The sequence below is a fragment of the Marmota flaviventris genome, chromosome 6 (genome assembly GCF_047511675.1).
Source record: "Marmota flaviventris isolate mMarFla1 chromosome 6, mMarFla1.hap1, whole genome shotgun sequence".
NCBI lineage: Eukaryota > Metazoa > Chordata > Mammalia > Rodentia > Sciuridae > Marmota > Marmota flaviventris.
In genome coordinates this window covers 132,620,783-132,646,412 of record NC_092503.1, presented here as the reverse complement: position 1 = coordinate 132,646,412, position 25,630 = coordinate 132,620,783, and the positions used below count along the sequence as shown (strand labels likewise).

The 25,630-nt window shown below is 42.2% G+C and overlaps 1 pseudogene; it reads right to left on the bottom strand.

Annotated features, from left to right (window-relative positions):
- LOC114079480 (E3 ubiquitin-protein ligase SH3RF1-like) overlaps nucleotides 1-25,630 on the bottom strand; it is a 52,357-nt pseudogene that overhangs the window by 4,718 nt on the left and 22,009 nt on the right.

The following is a 25,630-nucleotide window of genomic DNA, read 5'->3' as shown; positions in this document are numbered from 1 at the left end:
TGTCACCTTGAATATTGAACTCAACATCACCCTTTGTTAATTATATAGAAAAGACATTTTATTTAGCTCATGACTCTGGAAGTTCAAGAGCATAGTACTGGCATCTATCTGATGAGGCCTCTGGTCATGAGATGGCAGAGGACAGCACATAGTGTTACAGTTTAATGGATCTGAAATGTCCCTTGAAGGGCCTATTTTTTTTTTTTTTTTTTTTTTTTTTTTTTGAGACAGGGTCTCACTAAATTGCTAAGGCTGGTCTTGAACTTGTGATATTCCTGCCTTAGCCTCCTAAGTGGCTACTAGGATTACAGGTGTGTGACACCATGCCCAGCTGATAATTTCATTCGGATACAAGCATGTACATTGTGAAATATTCAACACAAACTAATTAACATTTTTGTAACCTCACATAATTACATTTGTTAAAAGGTTTCTAAACTTTCATACCCTATGGAACTGGACAAGTGTTTTAGTTTACATTAATAAAACTGGTCATAGAAATAGCAATGGTCTAATCATACATGGTGCCATAATGCCTTTGAAATTTAGAGACACTTAGGAAACCAAAAACTACTAGTGAATGCTTTTCTTCAAACATTAGATTTGGCTCATCAACAATTCAAGCATAACTATGAACAAAAAATATATTAGATGTCTTTTATTTACATCAAGCAATGAACTCTATCTTAACAACGACATAGTTTACCTTTAGGAGCTAAAGCCATTTCAAACAGTCACACCTTATCCTTCTTTTTGGTGTATATTTATAATGACCCAGTTACTTAGAAGTTTTTACATCTTCTAAGATGTCAAAATAGCATCTGAAAATTATTTTGAAAACTTAAATAAGTATTAGTCTAGAAAAACTGACATGTAAACCAACTCAAGTTTCAAGTTTCTTTTTTTAAGAAACATTACATATGCTGTACTTTTTAAAAGCAACTTGTCATAACTGATTTGTGCCCATGGAAGCAATTCTTCTAAAATCACTCTTGAAATAATCTAACTCAAGAGTTTTTCTATAGAAATAAATCAGATGACTTCTATAGAAAGTGTCAACAGGCTGCAGAGAAGGCCTTGGAGCTTAACTCTCAACACTGCAAGATAAGGGAAAAAGAAGGAAGGAAGGAAGGAAAAAAGGAGTGGACAGGAGGTGAGGGAAAGGAATGAGTCATTACAATAAAAGGGCAAGTGGTACAAATATATGATGTACTAGCTCTTTAAATTATTATACAAAGCTTTAAAATTTTGTTACATCAAAGTGGTTGACATTATGACTGAATCGGATAGCACATATTGAGCTTTGCTTGGCCTGGCTGAACTGGCGTGGAGAGGAGTCCGCTCTGGCTCAATTGGGACAGACAGCAATCTGCACTGCTTCAGGATACACAGCATAGTGAAGGGGCCAAGACTTCCCTGACAGGCACTTGAGTGTGCTAATCTCCTGGGAGCCTATGACTGTGGCTTCCCATGCCCATGCCCACAGGTCTACCCTCCCACCCCTGCAGCTGCTTCACAATGGTATGCTCCACTGCCTGCTGCACATTTGAGTTATTCACCAAAGACCTGAGTGTCCACAGCCTGTTTGGATGTGGCTGGGCAGGCTGTGGCTGCAGCAGCAGTAGGCAAAGCAGCATTAGCATGATGGAGTGGCAAAGGGGTCCCCCTCAGCTCTATTTGGGGCTGGTCCTGGAAGAAGTATGCAGGGTTTTGGCATCATTGACTGTGGATATGAAACCAAGCAGTAAGCATTATGTTACATTTTAAACATTTTTTTAGAAATAAAGAGTTTATTTTCTGACCATCTAGAATTTTTTTTTTTAATTTATTAAGACGCAGAAGTTTCTTAGTCATTGGTGACCTACAAATTAAAACACAATATATCACTACTGCCCACCCTGATGAATCACTGAGATAACAAAAGAGACTGTAATAAATGTAAGTGAGGATATGGATAGATTAGAGTGTCACCATGTTACTAGTGGATTGAATTCATACAGTTGTTTTGGAAAGCATTTGGTAATATATACTAAATTTCAAATATGTATAACTGATAATACAGAAATCTTCTCTTAGGATATAAATACCAAAAATATTTAAATGCAATTTACCCAAACACATATACAACAGCAATCATAGGAAAATACTTCTTCATAACTCCAAAGAGGAAGCAACTCAAATGTCCACAGGTGGTCAAACTCTTCAAGCACCACATATTCATAGAAAAAAATAGGAGACTATCAAAAGGAGATGAAGAGACTTGGGTTTAGGCAGTGGGACATTTGATTCTTACAAACAATGTTTAAGTTAAGAAGTTACTTCTTTCACTATATAATTCCTTATACATAAAATATAAAATGGACACAAAGAAATGCATTCCTATATTGCTAATAGGGTCATTTTCAGAGGGTTATGACAGGAAGGGAAAATGGGATTAGAGGCTGCAGGTTCTGCTCTAGTTTGTTTGTTTCAGTTATAGATGAAAGTAGAATGCAATTATGTAGTTTGATATATCAAACATAGATGGGATATAATTTCTCATTTTTCTGAGTGCACGTGTTGCAGAATCATATTGGTCATGCAGTCACATATATACATACAGTAAAAATGTCTGTTTCATTCTACTATCCTTTCTATCCCCACATCCCCTTCCCTCTCTTCTCATCAATTCCCTCTACCTAATCTAAGGTAACACTATTCTTCCCTACTGCCTCCCCCCTGCCTTATTGTGAATTAGTATCTGCATATTAGTAAAAAATAAACATTTGGTTTTTTGGGATTGGCCAGTTTTTCTTAGCATGTATTTTCCAACTCCAATGATTTACTGGCAAATTCCACAAATTTACTCTTCTTTAAAGCTGAGTAATATTCCATTGGGGAAAAAAAAAAAATATATATATATATATATATATATATATATATATATATATATATATATATATTCCACATTTTCTTATCTAGCCTTCCAAGTGTGATGCAGGAGCACATCTCTAGTGCAGTGGTTTACTAGAGGAGTACATGACATTCCCCATGTCCCACTTACTAGAAGCCAGGCTGTCAAATGATGCTGATGGTGGATCCTAGAAAGGTGGCAAGGGCATGGAGCCGGCCCTGCCTCTCCCTGTGCTTCCTGGTAACTGTGCCTCAGAACCCCCAGTGGCTCTCCAAGAAGTCACCACCTTGATGAGCAGAAGAGCTGGAACTCACAGCCCTCTGACTGACTGCATGCTCAGCAATGCCTTTGCTCTTTGCTTGCTCCCTCTGGTCAGAAAACTCTGGGCCTGCTGCTGGCTATGGCCTCCTGGGGTGGCTCCTCAGTCTTGCTTTAAGGAGAAGATGCACTGATTTGTTTCCTACCTAAAGGCTCTGTTATCCTTTTAATTTAATTTTCTTCTTTGCTCTGGCTACTAGGAAACCCAACGACTAATATTTGATGGTTAGAGGGTCTCTAGCTACTCTTCATTCTCATTAATTTTATTATTTTCATTTGTCTGAATTTCTGTCTTTATAATTTTATGTTACTGAATTATATATTTTTATGAAATGCCATGACTTCACTTTTAGAGTTAGGTTGAATAAAATTAAGAGGTAAATCAGTTAATTTTTGTCACTCAAAGAGAAATCACTGTCTTTTCTTTTGAATGTTGGCTATTTGCTAAAGCTTCCATTGTACTGAGGAGAAATAGGAATACTGTGGAAGCAAACCCAGGACCTGAGCCAGAGTGAGTGACCCTCCAGCCCCAGAGGGCCCTTGTGCTCTGTGTATAAGGGTGTAGGACCACTGGGCTTGTGGGTGGGGCAGGAGGGACCGCTCCTCCACTTGTCTCCTTTGAGATCATCTGTTCCATCACACTTAATAAGTGCAGTGAGTAACTAAGATTGTATTTGGGATAGGAGCCCGTTTTTAGAAATCCAGATGTGTAAGTAGTTTTATAAGAGTTCCTCTCCAGGCTCTGTGTCAGGGCCTGTGTTCCATGGGCATTTTAGCCTGACATCTGGAGTGGGGCTGGGGTGAGGAGGCAGAAAGGGGGCCTGAGAGGGTGCTCTTCAGGGCCCCTGATCAGCTTCTGAGGAACATTCACCTCATGCTTGCCCTCCTGTTGCAGAGACTTCTGGGACACACTTTAATTCAAATGCACTTGAAATGCCTGCACCTGGCATAATGCTCAATTTGCTATTTACTTAGGAAGTTTTTAGCTTATCAAAGCCTGGGAGTAACTTCAAATGAAAGAAAAGAAAACCCAATTTTCTGGAGTTGTGGTAGGTCAAGGGCATAGCTCTTCAAGGGTGAGCTATGCCCTTGACCCTGCTGCAATGGCAGGTGGAGCCTGAGGAGCATTCTTCTTGAGTGAGATCACTGCCAGTTGCCTGGTTACCAGAGTGAGAACTATGAAGGGATAGGGCTCTGTGTGGCCATGAAGGAGGGGCATTTTACTATCACCATTATGCCAGAGGAGTGGAGCCACCAGCCAAGCTGCTGGCACGTGCAAGCTTTTGTTACTTCCAGTGAAGGACTCCTCCAGTCTCTTCATGGCCCACATGGACAGAACAGTGGAGAAGAGTGATGATGGATCAATATATAAACTTTATGAGCCTATGTTGAGGATCAGGCAGGCACTCAGTGTGTGATCTGTAAAACTTCATCAGATCCTTCTGAAGTACACACGTTTATTATCCCCATTCTCCAGATGAAAAGACTGAGGAGGAGAAAACATAGCCCAGGGCAGCCTGGCAAGCATGCATGGAGTGTGCCTGCATCTGAAATTGATCTGGCTGTATGCGGCTGGTGACAGGACCTCCAGCAGCTCCACAAAGACAGTGGAGTGAAGACTGCATCAGTGGACTGACTGGACCGACTGGAAATGCTGGCCTGTGCAACAGAACAGCAGAGCCTGGTGAAGCTGGGATCCAGGCCAGACATGTTCAACTTCACTGAGAGGTCCACGAAGCCCACGGGGCTATGAGGCCTCTGTGCCCTCCTGGGCTCATTCCACAGGGGAGGCAGGTAGCTGCACAGGGGGCTGGTGGAATGAGAGCATTTAATGGAGCTCAAGCAGCCACATTGGGCCCAGGCTCAGCCAGGGAGTCCCAGGTGACCTTGGAACAGGTGGTTTCTGTGGCTTCCTTTCCTCATCTTCAAAAGTGGGAGACTTGAATGGTAATTTCTAGGGATATTCTAGGTCTAAAAATCACCCCTCCACCCCAGGGAACATAGACATTGGAAGTGCCATTGTAATCCAGCACCAAGACTGCAGGCCTTGGAAGGGGCTTGCTCAGGTTTGAATCCTGGCACTTTGGACTCCTGTGTAAATCTCATTAAGTTAATCTCCATAAGCTTCTGATATCATGTTTGTAAAAATAGAATGCTGCACTTCCTTCTGAGGGCCCCTTGGAGGATTAAGGAAATAGAGTGGGCAGGACACACAGTTTCCACCACACAGCCTTCCTCATGTGGCCATGCAGGCTATTCACAGGTGAGATGCTTAGATGAGGAGGGCTGTAATTCATGGGTTGGCTAATCTGTTTGATGGATTAATAATTTCAAAGAATTATTGAGTGGTAACTTAGTTGGGTGTGGCTGGAGGAAATAGGTCACTATGCATGTGGCCTTGGATGATATATGTCCCTGGCCCCCTTTCTCTCTCTCTCTCTCTCTCTCTCTCTCTCTCTCTCTCTTTCTCTCTCTCTCTCTCTCAGTGGTGCTGGGGATTGAACATAGGGCCTTGTGCACATGAGGCAGCACTTTACCAACCAGCCCCCCCTCTCTCTATCTTTCTGCTTCCTGGCTGCCAGGAGCCCAGCAACTTTCCTCCATGACACACTTCTGCCATGATGTTCTGCCCCATCTCAGACCTGGAGCAGTGGACTGGGCCAAACATTGACAGAATCTCAAAAACATGAGCTCAAAATAAACTGTTCCTCCTCTATGTGGATCCTGTCAGGTATTTTGGTCATGGTGATGACATCTGACTCCTATCATAATGATTGTTATGGGCAAGGTGGGGTAAGTGTTTTCTAGAGGTCACCATAAAGGACATATCTAAGACATCTCTGTGATAAAATACTGATGAATGCATTTTACCATGGGGCAGAGCCTAGCCATTTGTGGAGTAAGGATTTCTGTCCAGTGTGTGTAGGCAAGAGGGGAGAGTAGTCTAATGGCCAGAGGGTGGCAGGAGAGCCAGGTGTGTGGGGACAGAAGATGAGTATACAATGAGCTCTGATGAAAGATTGTGCCAGTGAGAGAACCCCACAGGTATGGAGGTGCTGAAGGAGGAGAACTAAGACCAGACAAACCTGGAATGCCACCCTTCCCCAAGGCTGAAGGACATGCCTCAGTTGAGGCATGGAAGGAATCACCTGGATGGCCAGGGTTGACCTTCTGGAGCTCGTGGAAGTATGCAGAGAGGATAGGAACACCTGTGTGAGCAGGGTACCAGGTGCCCAGGGTCCTATAAATACTGCTGCACTGACATGGGGTGTGGTGTCCTATGAGGTCCTGGTTTCCCTTTCTGTGGATACAAGCCTGGAAGGGGGCTTGTCAGGTCATCTGGTAGTTGTGTTTGATTTTTTTGTGACTCTTATGCCATTTTCCCTGATCCCCAGAGAGAGGCAGGGTTGCCTTCTCTCCACCTTCTGATAGAAGCTGTTCTAACAGGCAGGAGGTGTTCTTTCATGGGGTGATTTGTGAGTCTTTAATGGTTACTGACAGGAGGCAACTTTTCTGATGCCATTTTTATGTTGTCTCCAGTTCCACTTTCTTCTTTCTAGATATTTCTGCCCTATAGATCCACTTGCTCCTTCTTTACCTGAGTGGGCCTCATTCCATTTTGCACCATAAAACTGATCCTTTTTTCCTCCATTTCTCTGTGTTCTTTTACTCCTTTCTTTTGTTTTGAGAAATACAATATTCCAAGTGGTAAACCCACTAATGGGTTCTCATTTGCTTTATGTGTAGTTCAATTTAAAAACCAAAGCCTTCTAAATAGACATATGCATCCATATATAGCACACAAATAACACACAGTATTTGCATTTTTATGGTTCATGCTGTAAACACTATTCCATGGTTTACTTTTTCCCTCAGTGTCTGTTTTTGCAACACTTCCATGCTGTGCTTTGCTATGTTGTGCTGTGCTGTGCTGTACATGTGATGGTAGTTCTGGCTCCAGCTGCCCCTATGGCACAGTCCGGAGTCCACACTGCAGTCATCCTCCTCTCTCTTGGCTATCTTCCTCTGCCCTGTTTGGTTAGTGCTTCATCATAAATGTTACAGTACATTATGTAATTATGTTTCACCTTGAGTACTGCTTGCACTCTGGCTGAGAGTGCCAGATGTTTTAGCACCCTGAATGGTGGTCTGAGCATCTCACTCCTTTTTGGCCTTTTTGAAAGGTTTTAGCACTTGTGCTGTGTCTGGCTGCTCACTGGCTCCCTCTTTGATTGAGCAGATCACAGGAGGCACTGCCCAAAGCCCAGCTATGGTCTTGCTGCATTGCTGCCCAACTCATCCAGGGTTCCTTCTTTCTTGGAGCTTAAAACCCACTTCCTTAGACTTGAGTGCATCCAGTCAGTCAGTGTCTTTCTCTCCCTTACAGGGTCCTGCTCACCTTGGTCCCCCACAGGGTGCTCTTGCTGGTTGCCCTTCCCATTCACAATGCCTCCATCCTCCCTTCCTGCCCTACCCAGGTGGCCATATCTCCTGGATCTCCTTCCTCCCAGATCTGTGACCCCAGTGCTCAGGCAAGAACTGCCTCTATGTGGAGAAGGCCCAGCCTCCTCACTGCCCCTACACCTGTTTCTGCCTGAGTTTGCATCTGGCTGTCCTGTAGAGTGCTTATGTCCAGGGTTTTGCTTTCTAGACTTTAAAACCCATGAAGAAAGTGGTGGTGTCTTGAATATCTGTGTCCCCACAGCACCACCAAACCAAGCACGGCAGAAGTTGAAGATTTGTTAAAAGAAGTGAAGAAGTTAACAGCAGCTCCTCAGCATCAGGTTCTGGGTCCTTCTAGAGCAGGGTCCTTTCCTAATGAGAAGGACCCCTAGAAACTCACAATGCAGCAGTTTCCCAGTGAAGTCCTTTGTGTATGAAACCACAGAATGTATCTCTTCTTCACAAAATTTCAGGTCTCTGTGTAACAAGGACATTCAAATATTTTCCAAGTGAGGATGGCCACTGTGGAGACCACAGCCTCCACTCCTCATAATTCCTGCAAGCTAACATTTGGAAACATGGGCTGTTTCTCCTGTTGTTGGTGAAAGACAGCATCAGCTCCTGCTTCATTGAGTGTGTATGCTTGCAGCCCAAGACAGAATTTAAAGTGACATTTACCTTGTTGACTTCACTTTGAATTTGCTTCAGATTTAGGTTCAGTGTTGACATTTCTAAGAAAACAACCTGGTTTTGTTCCCAATTTGGGGCAGTGAGATGGGGACAGTTTGCTGGTTAGCAGAGCTGTCAGAAATGTCTTTACCAGACATCCTGTTCGTCTGACCCTGCGTGAGGTGCCACAGGGCTTATAAAAAAAGATGCACTGACACACACCACAACATAAGAGAGGGTTTGATAAGCCATTACTGTGTACAGGGAGTGCTGTTGATTTCTGGATTGAACTACAAAAGCAAGTGTTGAGTTCTCCTCTTTGACCAAAAATGGTAATGGAACAGAAGCTAAGAAAGGTCTGAATTGACTACAAATGGAAATCTTAAAACCCAGCTGATTCTGGTTTCTATAGTGGACAATTACATTAGCATATCATCAAGTTTGTGGGTGAGACTGCGCAGTGGGACCTTTGTCAGAACAGCAAGGAACCAGCCAGCAGGGTTGCAGAGCTCTCAGGACAGCTAATGTTATTATTCATGGTGAGATCTCCTTCCTCTTGTCATTTATGTTTTTGAATCAAGGTAGAATGAGTGCTACTGCTTGACAGTGACAATGACATTCCCCTGGAGGTTTATACATTAATTTACAATGAGACAAAGACAAGGAATGGAATTTCAACAGGACAATTCAGAGAGTAGCATCCTTGAAGAAATGGGCAAATGGAAAGGAGCCAATATCAGAGAGGGCTGGCCCTATGATCTTTGTGGCCTCACAGCAATCCTTGGTGAAAGCTGTTTCTTTTGAGGCATGGTACCTGTAATGGGCCAAGAGGAGCAGCAGGGAAACCTCAGATTACTTGCACATTTGGTAATGTTATCAGGCTTTGTGGTGTATAAAGGCCTTGAATTAGCATGTGAACATTTCTCATTAACTGGGAAAGCCAGTAGTGCAATGTGGTATCTGTCCCTTTAAACAGCCCTTGATAAACAAGCAACACTCAGTGAATAATTTCTGGAACATGTGATTTAGGCAATCATACTTGCTGTTATTCTGGTCCTTAGATAAGTATCAGATATTGAATTACCAATATTGAGCGAATGGCTGTGTCGTCATTTTTACCAGCCATGCTGATGGAAGTTTTCATTTGTATTGTGCTTTAGTAAGACTCCCAGTACTTTGCCTAGATATTCACTATGGACGTCATAACACTGGTTGGGTTTGGGGATGTTACTCTCATTTTAAACATGAGAAGACTAGGGTAGCAGAAGTTCTTGGGTTATTACTGAGATGGTGGTGAGAGTCTTACAGTTGGGAGCTAACTGTTTTTAGGTAATAAAGCTAGAGAATCTTTCCCCAGTCAGTGCATAAGAAGAGTGCAGCAAGGAAGATTGCAGGACACAAATGGACCACATAACCTACACAGTGCTGTGCATCTTTCAGTCTCTTGAGTGACTCTCCTGTTCCTTATCTTGGGGAATTGAGCACGGGTGGTGTCCTCTTTTGGTTTTGATGTACCAGCATCTTCTTGGCTGGCTGTCCTCATCAAGCCCTCCTGGTGCTGGCCAGGGCCAGCTGTGCTCCTTGCATGCAGCTTCCAGTCTTGCTATTGAGTGGTTAACGGCATGAGGTAACAGCCCTGCACCTTCTTGTTTTTCTTATGGAAACTTTTTAAATTGATAATTGTTTTTTGGATATGCACACAGTACAACGAGTTCTCATATCCCCAACACCAGGTTCCCATCTTACATGAGTGGGTACATTTTTCACAATGCTGAACCTATGTGGAAGCATTAGTATCCAGGTAGGTGCTTGATTAATCCAGGCATCCTTGCTTACCTTAGGTCCTTCTGTATCCCAGGACTCCCGCCAGGAACCACCATGTCCCCTTATGCTCCTTGGGACTGTGGAAGTCTCTCCGTTTTTGTGTTCTATTAGTTTTTGTTTGGTTTTGTCCTGGCGATTGAACCCAGGGGTGCTCAAGCTTCAAGCTACATCCCAAGCCCTTTCTGGTTTTTATTTTGAGATGGGATCTCACCAAGTTGCTAAGGCTGGCCATGAACTTGTGATCCTCCTGCCTGATCCCCATCTGGGATTATAGGCCAGCTCCACTGTGTGCTGGACTTTCCTGTTTTTTTTTTTTTTTTGGATAACCTGAATGGTTTTGAGGAATGCTGATCAGGCATGTTGTAGAGTGTCCCTTTACCTGAAGGTTTTTCTCTTTAACACATTCCCACTGGTGTTTGGGGCAAAAGACTGCAGATACCCTTCCCATGCTCTGGTTTTGAGGCTGCCTGCCATCACCTTGACTACACTGCTGCTGTCAGCCTCCATCACCTGGCTAAGGCAGCATGAGTCAGGTTTCTCCCGGATATGGGTGACTCTTGTTAAAAGGGAAAAATCCTGTACAAGCTTTAACTGAGTTTATTTGAGCAAAACAAAAATGATTATAAATCAGGCATCCCCAGGAACCAGAAGAGGTCCACCAGAAGTGTGACCAGGCAGGGTGTGTGGAAACTGGAGCAGGTAGTCAGGACAGGATGTCTGCTCTGTTAGTGCCACCTCTGACTGAAGTCAACCACAGAGATGGGACATCTTAACTGTGTGTTCCAGTCAGTGCCTTCTGCAGGTACTCCTTCACCCTTTTCTCTTCTGTACTATGAACATTGGAGTAGGTGCCATGCAGGGCCCACCCTGGAGGAGTAAGGAACAGGGATGGAGCCTGCTACTTGAGGGTGAACTGTCTGTTGGTCACTCAGAGTACCTCCAGGAGAGGGGACCCTCTACTTGACCCACCTACCTGCTTACGTCATATGACTCCTGGATACATGTCTTCCAGTGGATATTGACCTGGATATTATTGACCCCCACCTTGTGTCACCTTGCCCCTTTGCTCCAGTTTTGTCCCCAGGCATTTTTTGGGTGTTGCTGTGCCCCTTGACACATTCCATTACTTTTCAGGACTCTGTATTCCTAGTTTTCTTTTAGCTCTTCCTGACTTCAGGCTCCACAAGAGGCTCTGGGGACACCTTGTTTGTTTCCTGCCTTTGCCCCACAGTCAGCTGTCACACCAGGGAGTCCTGATTCCTGTTATTGAAGAGTGAGATTGGAGAATGAGATATGGTGAATCTCCATTTTTAGCAAGGAGATATTTGTAGGAAATGGAAAAGAGACAGGTGGCATATGGTAATGTGTGCCTTTTAATCTACTTGGGCTTCTAGGGGTCATGGAGAGTAGCATCAAGTCCAGCTGGGTCTCAGTCCACAGGCAGGCTGGGGGTTTGTGCTACTTTTACAAAATCACTGAAGTGCAGAGCTTATGATTTTATGTCATCAGATACAATAGTACACAATGTGATTGCCAACTTTTCATATAGTTGAGAAAAATCAGATGCTTCCATAAATGGGCTTGCCTGAGGGGTGAAACTGTGCTTGTTCCACAACTCACAGTCCACTGAATTAGTGGCCCATACAAAAGAGGGAAATGTTACATTTATTGGAAAATCATGTGATGTGTATCTGCTAAGCATGGAGGAGGGCCAGCTTTTAAACAGACACATACAAAAGCAAAATACATAAAAAGGAATATATAGTTAAACATAACCATACCAGCAAGTTTGAACTTGCATGACAAAGGACAAGAATCAACCCTCATCTGGGAGGATGGTACACAAAGAATTCCTACAACAACAGTAAAAAGACTACGAAATGGAAAACGAGAAGTGTGAGCCTTCAGTAGATAAAAAGGACAGCCAGAACAGCCAATCAACTTAGTGATGTCCACGTCAGAAAGCATTGAGTGCCTCCCTACCTCAGTACCAGCAAAGTAGGATTGCACGCTGTCAAGGCAGGTACTGTGGGAAAATACAAGGTGCCACGAAAGGTCAGCACTCATGCACACTGCTGTTGGGGTGAGTGACCGGGCTCCAGAGGAGGGCAGTTCACAGAGCCAAACCCACCATAATCATGCTTCCCCAGGCCCTAGCAGCTCAAATTCCTGGAATAATGAACACAGGACTCATATGCACATGACAAGTAAGAATGCTCTACATTACAACAGCAAGAGGCCCTAAGACCCAGGGCCTATCAGGGGAAGGATGAATGGACAAGGAGCAGATGCTTAGGAGGGGAACTAAACAGCTTCAAAAAGATTAAATAAACTCTATCTTTTCATATCTTTTCTATCTGCTTTACAAAATGAATCTCTCTTAAAAATCCATCTGCTAAAAAACAAGGTGTGGAATGAAGCAAGCCCATTATTATAAATTATTATTGCTCTGAGTGATAAAACATGGAATAATGCAAAGTATTTTCTATATTTATATCCATGTGGTTATAAAAGTAATTTTAAGATGGGTAAAAACACTCAAGATACAATAGTAATGGTAATAATTGGGGATGATTGAGGGAGGAAGTTTGGAAATGCAGAATAACATACATTGTGATGATCTAATCTGCAATAAGAAGAATGGATTCCTGTATCAATAGTAAAATTTAAAATTAATTTTATTTATTTTTATGTGGTGCTGAGGATCAAACCCAGGGCCTCACATATTTAAGGCAATCAAACACTCTACCACTGAGCTACAACCCCATCCCTAAAAATTAATTTTGAAAAAAGAAAAAAAAATACAGATATCTCAGAAAAAAGAATAAAAACACAAAGTTTAGCTCTTAACAAAGGCAAATTGTTTTTATAACCATATTTGCCAAAATTCCAAGAGCTGCCATTGATTGCTGAGGAGAAAATAGCTTCATTTTTAGAAGTCAAGTCATTTTCTGCTAAACTCACCTTTCATGCCTTTAGTACAAGGATCACTGTGGTTTTCATTTCTTGTTGCTTTTCAAATGGCTTTTCTTGCTTCTGCTTCCTGATTCGTCCTCTTGCTGCAAATTCACAACTTTTTCAGTATGCATTAAGTTGAAAATGCATCAAATATAAAAGCAGTAACCTTCAGCTAAAAGGGACTAATTTAAGAGGACTGTAAGGAAGAAATCTTAAGCAGGAAATTAAAGAAGTATCCTCAGTCCTCTAGAAGAAATGGAATCAGTACATTCCTCTGCTTGGATTCTGACTAATCAAGACTTGAGCCTATTGCCATCAGCTCCTCCTCTCCTCCCATGGAGGCTGGGGATAGTGACCTGGCTCTTCTGGATCCTCTTTCCCCTGGAAAACATGACCTGTGAACCAAGCCACAGAAATCTGTAAGTGCACCTCTACCGCTGGGAGAGGACTGGAACTGACTCCTGAGGAATCTAGGAGAAGTGGGGACTTGGATGGTTTCTCCAGCTTCCCAGTTCTCAAGAGCAAACCTCATCAAACTGCTCTACTGACCCCTTATTCCTGTGGTTCTTGAACTTAAATAATGGGAAAAACTCTCATGAACATCTGGTGTTTTCTTAATCAGTAGAAACATAAAGTTTTCACTGCTGGTGCACAGAACTTTCTGTGTTCCAGGTGCAATACTAATATGGGATTGTTGACTCAGGTTCCCCCACCTCTCTCTCTTTTAAAGCTGAAAAATAGAACACCTTCTGCCTGAAAACACCATTCATCCATTCCTGCCTCAACTCTTTGCTCAGCACTTGTGATACACCATTGAGCAAACCCGTTTCCTGTACTTATGGAGGTTGTCTAGAGGTAAGGAGACCTTTTGCAAAGGCCAGAAAGTGCAAATCCTTGGCTTTGTGACCCCTGCATCTCTACAAAAACCTCTCAGCCCTTCTGCTGCTGCTTCAAATCATCCACAGCCCTTGAAACCATAGACACACATATCACTCACATGGCTTAAATAAATAAATATTCTGTCCCTGGAACTGCTAAAGTAAGTGAAGTTGAAAAAGACAAATAAAATTACTAATTTGCAACATAAAACATTTAAAAGCACAGATGGCAATACTATAAGTAATATTGAGTCAATATTTCTCTCCAGTATGTGGAGAGAGAAAAATATTTAAGACAACTATAGATCAATCAGATTGTCATGATACTAGGTACAAAGTGATGGAAATAATGACATCGAAAGCATAATATGTGTGTTTAAAGGAGATAGTCAAAGCACAGATTTGTATATAATTGAGATTAAGTTGTTATCTGCATAAAATAGTCTAAGATTTTTATATAACCTGTGGTAATCACAAAGTGAAAATCTACCTCAGAAGCACAAAACACAAATAGAAGAGAGCCTAAGCACATCAGGTGCTGTGGGTCAAGTATGTCCCCAAGGGTTCACATGTCATTTGCATGGGAGCATCAGTCTAGGCTTTCCGGGTACCCACTGTCTTAGTCCCCTGACACCCACGACTCTGCCCAGGCAGGAAGGGAAGTTGAGTGGGCAGTATCACTCAGGGTGAACCCAGGGCTCCATGGTCTGCCTGCCAGGGCTGGAATTCTGGACCCAGAAGTCACTGGTTATGTGATTACCTTGGGCAAGTCACTTAAGCCAATGAAACTCCACTCAAGTCTTGGGCAACAACAGGATGTGGTTTTCAGAATTTCCTGGGAGGATTATGCAGAACAATGTGGGAAGCACTTGACCATTACTCAGGATGACTCTGCTCCATCACATCCCCGTGAACACTGAGCCACTGCCCATGGGATCCAGAGCCAGGTCAGGATCAGGATGCCCAAAATCAGTAGTCAACTGCATAATAGTTCTTGTTACCCATGGAAGTTCTGCTCTGTAAACTCACCTTGAACTCCAAGCCAGGGAATATTTGGTTGCTGATCCTAGGTGCAGCAGGGCCAGGTTCCTGTCAGCCTCTGGTTGCATTTGCTTGCAGTCACCCACCAATACATCACCTTGTGGTCTGTGTGTTTCTGTTTGAGACACCTTAATTGATACATGCTGATAGTTGGTTAGCATGAAACAGGGCCAGCAGTGCCACAACTTGTGTTGGAAGGGAGATTCTGTGATGTATTTGTTCTCCATGAGGCCATCTCAGCCTTCCTTTGCTCAGGAACACAAGAGCACTTAAGCATGATGTGTGGAGGGTGTTTTAAACAGGGCCATGGGAAGGTGGAGAAAAAAAGACACTTTTTACAGTGTAAGAACAAATAGGAAGACAGGGGCCTCATTCAGCCTCAGCTTGTGCATAGCTATCAGGTGGCTCTGTGCATGTGGGCACTGATTTGAGGGTTACAAGTAAGTTTTAGCAAGCAGTAAACTTGCAAATACAGAAGGTGAATAATGAAGATTGGTTACACCTAAGGTGGTAACTTCTGGAAAATGTTCACTGTTAGCATTGCTCTCCTCAGAAAGGCACAGAAGGACAGAGGCATTGCAATACCTTCCTTCCATCTGGCAGTTCTGCAGGATGCTTGGGGGAGCATGGGAAACAGGTTGCTCTGTGCCAAAAATTCCCCAAATTTCTCCTATACTTTCTCTTTTACTTTCCTTTTTTCCATACTTTTTGCCATTTGCATGGGTCTGGCTTGAAGTAGAACAGTGGCTACAAAGACCACAAGCCATCTTCCATCTCCCAGGAATCATAGTTCTGGGTGCTGGAAAGATAAGACAGACATGCCAAGCTGCAGGGGACAGGTGAACTCGTGGACATATTGCTGAGACCAATTGGAGATCCCCACATAATCCTGCTGACCTCCCTGTCCTGCTTGGCTAGGAGATTCAGTCATATGAAAATAAACTTAAGCACTGGCCAGAGTTCACTTCTGTGGACACTCCTCAACACAGATCCCATGTTGACAGATGTCCAGGTCATCTGGGAATTCTTTGAATTTCTCTTAAATTCCCTGAAGCATCTACCTTTTCTATGAGTATAATTTCCTTGTTGGTTGTGTTACTGGATGACAAACTGCCTTTCTGGAGAGGATTAATTCTAAGCATCACTTAAATTGAAAGTTCAAAAAGTAGAATCCCAAGGTTTGAAGATGATAGAAGAGCAAACATTTGTTCCTGCACAGATCCCAACCTGGCCAGGTAGAAGCAAGTGCAATGTCACCAGAGTGTGTGCCCAGTGCAGGCCTACTGTAACCAGAGTCCAAGGCAAGATGACTTCCAGTCAGGCCTGAGAAGAGACCTCTGATGGCTTCATTGCATCTGCACCATAGTGAACTCCTTGTCACTAGTGTGTCCCAACCTACTTGTAGGGTCTTGATGGTCACATGTCAGGATGGATCTCCTGTAGTGTGGATTTGCAATGCTGAAAAGGAGAGGGAGAGAGAGAGACTTATTTTAATGGAACTGGCTCACCAATTGTGGAGAGTAGCAAGTTTAACATGATGTGAAGGGCAGATTGCAGGCTGGAGGCCCAGGGAAGTGCTGAGGTAAAGCAGTCTGCGGGCAGAGGTTCCTTTTCCAGAGGAAGCCCAGTCTTATTTCTTCAGGCCTTTCATTTGCTGAGGCTCACTCACATAATGGAAAGCAATCTGCTTGACTCTCTGTCTGCAGAATTCAGTGTCAATCACATCTTTAAACTACCTTTGCAGAAGTATTCAGGCTGACTGATCACCTGGACACAGTAGTCTGGCCAAGTAGACATACAGGATTGACCATCACACTCCCTTCCTCTCTCCAGGTATCTTCAAACCCAACACCCATGGATCAGCCTGTGATTAAAACCAAGGCCTCAGAAAAAACACCCACTCCCACTGTGCTTGGCATCCAAGTCACCTTCTGGTTGTATAGTTGACCTGAGAAATGTGAATTCTGTAGTTCCAAGAGGAGGAGAGTGGGTCAGTGACAGACTCCCTCGTCCACTCAAGGGCAGGTTCATTTACAAGGTAGCCTGGTATCTGTTGCTTTAGAAAACTGGGTCAAGCAGGAACACAATTTTAACTCAGTGACATTGAGTCAGACAACAGGGTTAATCTGTGCCTCTGGGGCCCTCCTGAAGCCACCAGGGTAAGCCCCTATACAGCAACTTCCACCCCCGGCTCCAATGCAAGACTAAACCCTCAGCCACAAGGGGGCTCTACCTTACTGTTATCCAGGTGATGCTGCAGTGGTGCAGTTTCTGTCTTTCTGACTAACTTAATGTGTTTTGTTCCTACCATCTTTATGGACTTTCAAAGGCACCATGTTCCTCTGTGGTTCCTATTTGTTTATCTCTGGATGAAGGCCCTTATGGATGGATTTCCACTTCTGTCATAACAAATTTCTTTCTTTATATTTAGAAGTCTCCTTAAAATCATGGGCACAGGTGTATTATTATTATTATTACCAAGTCCTTGTTCTTCCAAAATTGAAAACTCTAACGTTCAGTGCAGGTGGTACACCTCCTTTTTCCCTCTCTCCTCCTCTTCCTCCTTTCCTCTCACAGCTTACATTTTTTCCTTTCTTCCTTGCTGTCTTTTTTTTTTTTTTCTTTTAGAAATTGTACTTTTCCTGGATTCTAAACTGGCAGTTGGAGGATTAGCTGTTAGCTCAAATTCTAACTACCCTTGAAGTTCATTCTTTCTTTTAAATAACTCCCAGGATCATTACCTTGAGAAGATTGTTATTATCAGCAATTCTTTCAATGCTACAGAAATTATTTTTATTGTGAATTAATTTATTTCTTCTTAACAGAATAAAAAGCCCAAGATCATATGCTGGCAAGTGGCTTCAAAGCAGAGCAGATGAGGATGTCCTACAAACCACTGACCAGCACTTCTCAATGCTTCTGTGAAGGTCCTCAAAACCCAGGGAAGTCTGAGATACCATGACTGCTCAGAGGAGCCCACACAACATGACCATGCCCCATAACATCACATTCTGGGTGGGATCTGCAGACAGAAGAAAGATGTTAGGGGAGAACTACAGAGTGTGTAATACATGGACATTAGTCAATATGTCAGCATAGATTCATTGATTGTGACAGACATTCAAAGCCATGTTTATGCTAATCTTTGTTGAAACTAGCTGAGAGGTACCATTAACCTTCTGGACTGTCTTTTCAGTTTTTTGATAAACTAAAACTGTCCTAAAACTAAAAGTTTACCTTCAGAAAAGAAGCTTGGGCATGGGGTTCAGGAGATACTTTCGTTTGGCTGGTGCAGGGAGAGTGAGTGGGAGGTGATGTGGGAGATTCTGTTAATAGGAGTGGATCCCATTATGCAGGGCCTCATGGCCTGCCTCGGCCTCATGCTCCACCCATTGTGGACATAGGCAGCTGTGCAGTGGCTCTGAGGGGCACAGCAGTGTGATGGGTGTTACATCCTAGGAGTCTGGGGTGGTGTTGAGAAGGAGGGTTGAATGCTGAGTGACAGGTGTAGCAGGAGCTGTGCTCCAAGCTCAGCAGGAAGAAATGAGGCCTCAGCAAACTCACTCCAGGCAGGCAAGGATAGGAGCTGATGGACATGAGAGTTGTTGAGGAAACCGAATGAATCAAACTCAGTGACAAGCTGTGTGGGGAAAAAAAAAAAGGATAATTTTGTTCCTTTCACTCATTCAATTACTTAACAAAAATTCACTTGCATTCCAAGGAGGGAGGCAGACCACAGAAGGACACAATTTTGGGCTTCTGGACAGGCCCTCTGTTGGTGAGAGCATGTTGGTATACCATGCTTATCAAAGCCATGGTTCAAAAGGGGAATTGATTGCCCAAGAGTGAAATACAAAATGTAGCTGACAGGAAAAAGGAATGGAGCTATTTAATCCAGCTAAACTGCAGAGGTTGATTGAATGCTTGGCCAGCAGACAGCAGCACAGCTGTGTGCACTCTGAATATAGGAGTGAGGGCCACAAAGAGCAGGGCTGGGCCTTGTGACAATTAGGCAGATGGCCTGGCTGGAGGCTACCCAGCTCAATCTCTACTCTCTTTGAATCTCCACCATTAGGGGATGGGCTGTGCAGAATTAGGAAGGTTTCTGTGAATACAAGGATTAATCTGAGCCTGTGAGCTTCGGAAACTTTCTGGGTGTTGTCAGTCTCATTGACTGAGGTCAAGCCAGTGATGATAGAAACCTCTTCTAGAGTGTTCACTGGCCTTCTCCATCTTCTAAACAGCATCCTTCTGGAAAAGAGGACCCAGCTGAAAGGGAATGTTCTCTGTCCTGGTACCCATGATGTTGTCTGAGAGATGGGGCAATTGTAGCTTTCCTGTCCTTCCTGTCACCAGGAGGATCCAGAGGGGGAATTTTGCTTTAAGAAATGGAAATCTTCAGAATGTTTATGCACTGCATGGAGAAACAGGCAAGCAAGAGACTCTACAGAGCAGCGGCCACTGGTAAGGATAGGAGGTGGAATTCTTCTTGAAGATGCAGGAAGTGACGTGAACAATAGTGTGACTTCCTGCAACTGTGTGTGCCAAGATGGGAAAGGGCCATTCCCACCAGATCACCTTCATTCCTGGGAAGTGGGAAGATGTCTGCCCAGAGAGGTTGGCAGGCTGGAGTTGTGTTGGAGAAGCATAGACAGGAGGTGACTGGAAACCGGTGCAGACAGTGCATCATTGGGAGCTAAAGAGCCAGCTAGGCCTTTGATGACTCAGGTGTGAGGCTTCAGTGGTGATAATGGAAATGTCTACTTTTATAATAAATTCTTCTTAAAAATTTGCTTATAAATGACATTTTGACAAATTCTTCCTCTTTCATGCAGAAAGACAAGTCAGAAAGTTGTGTGCTCATTATGCCTGGGGTTGGGCAATAAAAATAATTAAGGCAGAGGATCCAGCCTCATGAAAGAGCTCTGTCTACAGGGATTACAGGCCATGCACAGACCCAGGCCTGCTGCAAGGAGGCATTTTGGAGGCTGGGTTGTACGAGCAAAGTGGAGGGCATGTGTGACTGCTTCAGAGTCTCTAGAAGTTTGATAATTCTATTAGTCTACTTTCAATCATTGTAAAAAATATATGAGGTAATCAGCTTAAGAAGAGAAAGGGTTTTTTTTTAAGCCCAACAGTTCTAGAGATGCCAGTCCACAATGGGTTGGTGCTGTTGCTCTGGGACTGTGGTGAGGTGGCCCATCATGGTGAAAGGATGTAGAAGAGAAGAACCGCTCCTGTCATCAGCCAGGAAGTCAAAGGGATGGAGGAAATGGCCAGGGTCCACACTCTTCTAAAGTGCACACTCCAGGGGCCTCAGGACCACCCACTAGTCCCACCTCTCAAAGTTTCCACCTCCTCCAAGTGGCATCACCCAGTAGACAAGGCCTTAGTAAATTGGCATTGGAGGATCTGTCAATACCCAAACTATAGCAAGGAAAGATACTAAAGGATCCATGAAATGGACAAGCATTGCTGTTCCTTACTCCCATCCTGGTTGTGAGTCTAGTGGCTCTGTGGTCTCTCTGATCATGCTGACCCAGGGATCCATGCTGGTTCTGTCTGGCCCTGTTCTCCACAGAAGAGAGAAACTGGAGGAGTCTGCTCCAGGCCTGAAAGTGAGGAAGATGATGTATCCAATCTACTGTGAAAACTCAGTCACATGCACCCAGCCCAGCTTCAAAGGGAGCTGTGCCAGGAAGAGATGGCAGGACTTGAAAGCACCATCCAGCTGTCCACCTTGATCCTGTCCAGCGTCCCTCAGTATCTATCTATCCACCCACCCACCCCCCACACACATACACATGACTTCAAAGAGAATAGTACACCTACAGCATATTTTATAATTATACCTACAAATACTATGTTAATGCCTTGCCATTATATAACAAAAGTTTCTTTTTGCCAATTGGAAGGTGAATGAGATTATTTTCTGTTGAACTTGAGTCTTGTGAAGGCTCAGTTTCTGTTACCAGTGCATGAACCTGGAACAGTATAAAAGCATGAAGGTATTCAGTACTCTTTAGATTTATGGGTGGTTGATACACAGATCACATCAGAATTGATTTAGTAGTTTTGGAAAAGTTAATCAGCTCGTGTGTGTGTGTGTGTGTGTGTGTGTGTGTGTGTGTGTATCCAGTGTTATTTTAAAATGAGTTCTCTCAAGTGGCCTGTGTAACACATGTCCTTCTTTACTTGAAGAAAGAATTATATTTGGAGCATGTTCCTTTAGTAATTTATTTTGCTTGGTCTTTATAGTGAGTTGGATGATGTACTCCCCAATTTATGTTCACCTTGACTTTAGAATGTGAGGTTCACGGTCATTGCATATGTAATTCATTAAGGATCATAAGGTGAATCATCACAATTAAGGGTTCACCCGGAATCAAAGATTAGTAACCTTCTAAGTAAAGGAGAGGACACAGAGAGAGAAGACCAGGTCAAGACAAAGTAGGACCTGGAATGAGCAGCACCAGCTGAGGACCACCAGCCCAAGCAGAGACCAAGAGAGATAAAGAATCCACCTATGGTCACAGTCTCCAAGGAGCATAAGGTTGGCATCCACCAGGCACCCACCATGAGAAGAACCAGGAGAGAAAGAACCACATTGCAGCCAGTCTTTCCCAGGAGAAAAAAAAATGTTTTTTTTGATCCATTACTAATTTTAAAAATAATTTTATGCTGCACATGAAATTATATAGATACATAAATAATACATGAAGAAATATTTATCCATATGTAATAAATCACCCTGACAGTAGAAAATGTGTGACTCCCAAACTCTAAAACTGCTGAGCTACATCTGTATAAACAACAAGACTATTGTAAGGCCAAAAGAAAAAAATGCCTAAAAGTTGGCAAGCAATGATAGTTCTAGGCACTTTGTTATGTAGTTCTTGATGAAGTTTTCATTGTCAAGTTCCAGAGATAAAAGTGATCTCCTGATAGCACATGAGTATCAACATTGCCACTGGTTATATCTTTTCAGACTAACTAAAATTTTATTTGATAATAAATTATACTTACTAGTACAACTAACGACTTATTTCCACATATTATTTCTCTAGGAGCTGATACTCAGTGGTACAGTTACCTTCAAGGTGTCAGGTTCTTCCTGTCCTATATCTTTAAATTCTCTAAGACCTACCAGTATAGAGTGGTATTACTTGTGTTCTCTCATTTTACATGAGATCAGTACCTCTCCATTTACACTACATAAAACTGGAATGAACTTTATATTCACAGAAGTAACTATTAGTTGACATTTGCTGAAAACTATAAAACACACATTTTAATAGACACAAAACTATAAAAATAATTTTCCCTGCTACATTCTTTGCTAGGTCTTTGGATCCAATAAAGAATGTTAAGTGACAAGAAAGAACAGCCTTAGATGCTTTGTGAGAGCTATAAGTGAGAAAGAGCTAGTTAAGCAACACCCCAGAACCTCTTCCTGTTAATAACATCACTGACATGAAACGGGAGGCCTCACCTTTTGCTCTTCCAAAAGTGAAAACATGTTTTCACTGGGGCATTTCTATCAGAAACTGCCTGAGACTCACTGTGATCCAGGCCATTTTCCAACCTCATCTAATTTCTAGAATGAATAGCTGGCAGGAGGACAGTGCTGGGGGGCCCAGGGTTAGAATGAGGCTGGTTTCAACCAGTGCTGTTGGCTACTGCAGCCCAGATTTGACCTCCCTGATTCCTCCCAGCTCTCTCCATGGTCCAGTGAAAGTTCTCATGCAAAGAACAAGAGTGGGTTCGATCTCCATTTGACCATGACAGCACAGATATATTTACTGAGCAGGATTCTGGGTGCAGGGGACCTGCAAATAAACAAATACAGGCCCCACCCTCCTACATCAGACAGACTGGCTGGGGAGAGAGTTGTGAATGAAATAATCAGACAACTGAAGATACATGGAAGTACTGCCAAGCCAGGTGATTGGAGAGCATGGGACAGGAGTAGGGACAGGCTAGAATGAAGGTGGGTCTCCCTAAGGAAGTGGAGTGCATCTGAGAGAACAAAGAGGAGTGCTCAAAGAGGCTCTAAAAGGAGCTTGAGTTGGGAACAATGATAGTGAACTTGGAGCATACTGAAAATGAAACCAGCTAAAATTAAGCCCAGTGGGAACATGGCCAAAACCCAAACAAATAAACAAACAAAAACAAAACAAAAAACCGTGTCCTGTGGGTATATAATACCACTCAGTTCCACATAAGTGTAGCTCAAGTCCCAGGACAGTAGATAAGAACGAAATAGAAAGACATTTAAAGAAATAATGGCTGAATATTTCCAAATTTGACAAAAAATCATAAAGTCACACATCCAAGGAGCTCAAGAAACCCAAACAGAATAAGCAGTGAAAATGACATCAAAGCAGGTTGTAATAAAATTGCTAAAAATACAGTTAAAAAAAAAAAAAAAGAGGATAATATGGGGGGAGGACAATTGTCAACCTGGAATTCTATAACTTGTGACTCCGTTTCCAAAGTGAAAGTCAAAGGCAGTTTTAGACACAAAATCCAAGAGACTTAAATGAATCAGATTTAAATAAGTGCCTAAGGAAACTCAGCAGAGATAATTTACTCAGTTTATTAAGTTAACAGTGCATCTTTGTAGGGTACAGAATAAAATTCCATGATTCACAAGTAAAATTTAAAAAAAAAAAAAAAAAAAAACCTCCTAAAGTAAATTTACCTAACCATTTATTTTTATTTATTTTAAAATATTTTTTAGTTGTTGATAGACATTTATTTTATTTATTTATATGTGGTGCTGAGAATCCAATCCAGTGCCTCACACATGCCAGGCAAGTGCTCTACCGCTGAACCACAGCCCCAGTCCCTAACCATTTATTTTTAAAGGATGAACATTCCAGAATCTCATTAGCAATTTAAAAATGATTCCATCAGTAATTTCCATTATGACGTCTATACCTGAGAGACACATATGAAGCAAGGATTGACACATTTAATATGGACATTTACTTTAAAAATGTGTCACAAAAATAAAAGGACTAAAAGTTGTTCAATATTGTCAAACCTTAAAATTATCTGATCTCTTTCCTGTGGCTCACCATTTAACAATAGGCCATTAAAAAAAAAAAAGATTAATACATGGCAAGTAAAATAATTTTAAAAAACACAATAGAGATAAGTTTGAAAAAGGCACATATAAATTTGTAAGTTATTTTCAGAATAATTCAAATACTCCTAAAAATGTTTGATTAAACTTGAAATATATTTTATGACATAAATTTGTCAATGTAGTCTTATTAGCTTATTTCTCAATCCACTGGAAATTTAGTCAACTACTTTCATTTTCTTCTTTCTTACATTCCAATTATTGTATTAAGATAAAACCACTCTAGAAAATATTTATACACATTTTACTAAGAAATTTGTCATCTTTTTAAAGGATTAAGTAGTCTTGATTTATTTTTTTTAAATAACACTAACTCAAAGTGGGTACTGTGTTCATAATGAGGGAGAGAAATTCTTAGTTCCTGGGAAAACAGGAGTAGGGTAAAAATGTTGCTTTGCTGCAACAGTGGGTTTGTCTCTTTTCATTCTCTTGGTTTGGATAAGCCCCAGGCCTGGTTTTTATCAGGTTTCCATTGAACTGAAGAGAAGAGGGTGAAGGTAGAGACCAGGCATATCTTTAAGCATGGGACTCACTAAAAAAGGCTGCATCTCTTCTTTTAAATCTGTCTTCAAAGAGGGTAATGACAGAAGGTAATTTAAACTCTCAAGCCAAAGAAAGGCACATGCCTAACACCTATCAAGAGGGCAACTTACAACTTGATCATGTAACTGGAAGAGAAAAGGACTCCTTGACATTATAGTAAGCAAGCATAAATACAAATAATTGACAAAATCTGTCAAAGCTTCAAGTGGTTTCACCATTCTTTGGAGGATTTTCTGTAAAAGGTGCTCCTGAAATCCAATACTTTTTAGAAGAGGCTCAAATTTAACACAAACCAAACAGAATAATCTTCCTCGCTAAACTGTTGGTCTATTTTGACTCCTGTTTATGACAGAACCTGGTGACTGTGTTCTATTTATACTTTGTTCTGTTATTCTGTGTGTGTTTTTAAAGAAATGAGAATGGAATGACCTCACTTAATGACCTTATAGTATTATTTCTTAATAAATACTATGTAATTCAGAAAAAAAAAAAAAAAGAAAAGGGAAAATGTCTCTTGGAGGTTTGGAAGGGAAAATAGAGAGGGGCTGAAAATAAGAGTCCCACAGAAATAGAAAGTATCAAATAATTCCAAGAATTCGAAACCCCTCACCCCAGGAGCACAGTTGTTTTTTTTTTTTTTAAACTTCACTTCACTTGATCCACAGAAGAGGGCACTCTGAAACCAGCACCTCAGCCCTAGGGGCTGAGCCACCTGTGACTGCTGGTCAAGAAAAATCCACACCTCATCAGGAGCAGAAATAGATTGACACACAGCACACAGAGTCTAAATCAGCTAATGAAAGCAGTTAATAAAAAAATTATAAAAAGTTAGAAAATACCCCAATATGAATTAAATTAAATCAAACAAATTAAAAAAAAAAAAACTGTAACTTTGGATTTTAAAATTCTAAA